Genomic DNA, 3,689 nt, shown 5'->3' with positions numbered 1-3,689 from the left:
CAGGCAACAACAAGCCCGCCGTGGCATCCAAGGCCGCCTCGACCACACCGGAGCTCGAGTTGCTTAAGGCAACAATTCAGCGGCTAGAGGAGCAGAATTTGGAAATGAAGGAGCAAAATTTCGCCTCTCGGAGCAGATAACTGGCATGTGCCAACTGCTACAGGAGGAGAAGGAGGAGGCGAAGCGCCGTGAAGAAAAGCTGGAGGCGCAAATGGAGAAGCTCGCCGCCGCACATCAGCGCGACCGAGACGTTCTAAACTCCTTACTGGCAGCAAAGGTTGCCGGCGGACAACCGTCAGCTAGCTCGCGTCAACCTCCAACTCCGTTGCCACGCCGATCCTTCTCGCGCAGCCGCAGCAGCAACAACAACAGCAGCAGCGGAACCAGCAAGAGTAGGAGCAGCCCCGCGCGTCGACGTCGCGTGCAGTCATGCCGCCGCGTAACGAGGCATCGACTGCCGTCCGCGGAGACGTCGTGCCGGAGTTGACCTACAGCGAGGTCGTGCGGCGTAGATATCGCGGCAAAGCTACGGGTAAGCCACGCTCCCAGCAGCAGCCGCAACAGCAGCAGCAGCAGCGTCAGCTACAGCGACAGGCAGTCGGTATCGCGCAGCATCAACAGCAGCAGCAGCAACGTCAGCCACAGCGATAGGCGGTCGCTGGCTCGCAGCAGCAACAGTAGGAGCGTATGCAGCAGCAGCAGCAGCTACAGCGTAAGCGAAAGCCGAGGCCTGACATCATCGAGGTGTCACCCAGCGAAGGCGAAACCTGGGATGGCATTTACGACAAGGTGCGCAAAGCCATCCGTCTCGACCCGGCCTACTGTGTCATGAAAGGGCATATCAAGCAGGGTCGCCGAACCCATGCCAGACTGCTACGCATGGAACTAAGCAAGACGGCAAATGCCCCACTTATGCTTGATGGCGTCCGCAAGATTATCGGTGACGCAGGCGTAAGTCGGCTTGTCACCGAAATGGTGAGTTGCTCGTATCCGACATCGATCCCCTCGCTGCGGAGGAGGACATCATTGCTGCCCTCGATGAGAAGATTGGCGCAAGTGCTGGAGTAGTTTCCACCAGCATTTGGGAACTTCCAGATGGGTCGAAGCGAGCACGAATCCGGCTACCAGCGAAATCAGCTCGTCAGTTGGAAGGAGCCAAACTATTCCTGTGCGACTGCGTTAGCAAGGTACGTGCAGCTCCACTAACCTCTCCAGAGCGTCAGCGATGCTTCCGCTGTCTGGAGATGGGCCACATTGCGTCGAACTGCCGTTCCACTGCAGATCGGCAGAATATGTGCATCCGTTGCGGACTAGACGGACACAAAGCACGATCCTGCCAAATGAGGCGAAGTGTGCACTGTGTGGTGGCGCTCACCACATAGGACACAGCGAATGTGCTCGTTCGGCTCAGCGATGCTTCCGGTCCTAAAAGTCTTGCAGGCGAATCTGGGCCATGGCCGTGATGCCCAGAATCTGGTGCTACAAGCTGCCAGAGAGGAGAAAGCAGACGTGCTCATCCTCTCTGATGTTCTGCGTCCACCAGAGAATAACGGCCGGTGGGCATTCAGCAGCTGCCGGACGGTAGCGGTGGTAGCTGTCGGTGAGCTACCAATTCAGCGCGTGTGGTGCAGCGAAGCTCGGGGCTGGTAGCAGCGCAGATTGGCGGAGTGACCTTCATAAGCTGCTATGCTCCACCAAGCTCAGCCTCGCCGAGTTCGAGCGCTTCATTGAAGCCATAGAACTCGAAGCCTTCTCCCACCCTCAAGTCGTCGTCGCCGGCGATTTTAACGCCAGACATGAGGAGTGGGGCAATCCGAGGACTTGCAACTGCGGGGAAGAGCTGCACGCTATGGTGGAGCAGCTTGGCTTGAGCGTGATAAACCAAGGTCGAGAATTCACGTTCGACGGCAACGGGTGGCTCTCCCGAGCATAATTGACTTGGCGTTCGCAAGCTCGTCGATTGCTCGCCCAGATACGTGGATCGTGAGTACACGCTACACCGCATCAGACCACCGCTATGTCCTCTACACCGTGGGAGGAACACCAGCATCGCCCGAGCAACTGCAGGACCAGCAGCAGCCAGCGCAACAGTCCTCGCGCAGCAGCAGCAGTCACTTCAGCAGCAGCAGCAGCAGCAGCAGCCATCGCAACAGCAGCAGCAGCAACATCAGCGGCAACCGTCGTCGCGGCAGGGTGCTTCCGCTAGCCAGAGGCGTGTGCGTCACGCTGGCCGTAGATGGAAGACCTCGCAGTTTTCTGCTACATCATTCCTCGAGGCGCTGTTCGCTGCGGACTTTGTCCAACGCGCATCGACCCAGGAGGGTATGATCGCAGCCATGTTGAAGGCCTGCGATGAGACAATGCAGCGGGTTACCCGACTGCACCAAGACCCGCATCGTAACACATTTTGGTGGTCTCCTCCTGGCTCGCCTGAGGAACAACTGCGAGGTTGCCCGTGACCGGATGCTGCGGACGGCTGATTTGGAGGAGCGCAGCATAGCAGCAGCTGAGCACAGGACAGCAAGGGCGGAGTTCAGTCGAGCAATTCGAGCTAGCAAGCGGAACTTGTTCCAGGAGCTGATCGAAATTGCAGAAGAGAATGCGTTCGGGGCAGGATATCGGGTCGTCATGTCCCGGCTCCGGGGCAGTCGGACGCCTTCAGAAGCGGACCGGGTCGTCCTCGAACGCATTGTGTCCGACCTCTTCCCTGAGCATCCGCCCTGTGACTGGTCGCAGCAGAGCAACGCGGGAAACGACGAGGGAGCAACAACTGCGGCGGGTGTAGCACCTGTTACTGACGACGAGCTGCTGCTAATCGCGAGTCAGATGGCGAGCCGCAAAGCACCAGGGCTCGATGGCATCCCGAATGCGGCGGTGAAGACGGTAATCACCATGTTCCCGGAGGTCTTCCGGGTCCTGTACCAGGATTGCCTCAACCGCGCTACGTTCCCGGCACAGTGGAAGAGGCAAAGACTGGTGTTGCTGCCGAAGCAGGGAAGCCTCCGGAGAGAGCAGTTCGTACCGACCCCTTTGCATGCTCGACGCTCTGGGAAGGTATTGAGCGCCTCATACTGAACCGCCTCAACGACCATCTCGAGGAGCTGTCTTCACCCCGACTGTCGGACCGGCAGTTCGGATTTCGTCGAGGACGATCGACAGTGAGCGCCATTCAGCGCGTTGTTGAGGCCGGCCGCACCGCCATGTCGTTTGGGCGAACGAACGGCCGGGATAACCGATTCTTGCTTGTTGTGGCGTTGGACGTGAAGAACGCGTTCAACACGGCCAGCTGGCAATCCATTGCCAGCGCCCTTCAGGCAAAGGTGTCCCAACCGGCCTCCAACGGATGCTTCGGAGCTACTTCGAAGATCGCATGCTATACTTCGACACGAGCGAAGGCCCCGTCGTACGGCATGTTATCGCCGGTGTTCCACAGGGGTCCATTCTGGGCCCCACTTTGTGGAACATAATGTATGACGGGTGCTGCATGTGCCGCTTCCTCCCGACGTCGAAATCATCGGTTACGCGGATGACTTGGCGCTGCTGGTTCCTGCTACCACCACCGACGAGGTTCGCGCGAGAGCAGAGGAGGCCGTTGACCAGGTCCAACGTTGGATGCAACAGCACGGTCTGGAGTTGGCCCCAGCCAAGACTGAAGCCGTCCTGATTTCGAGTAAGAAGACTCCACCGCA

Source organism: Anopheles arabiensis, assembly GCF_016920715.1.
Source record: "Anopheles arabiensis isolate DONGOLA chromosome X unlocalized genomic scaffold, AaraD3 X_pericentromeric_contig0021, whole genome shotgun sequence".
NCBI lineage: Eukaryota > Metazoa > Arthropoda > Insecta > Diptera > Culicidae > Anopheles > Anopheles arabiensis.
The sequence above is the reverse complement of the archived record's forward strand: the minus strand, read 5'-3'. Positions refer to the sequence as shown.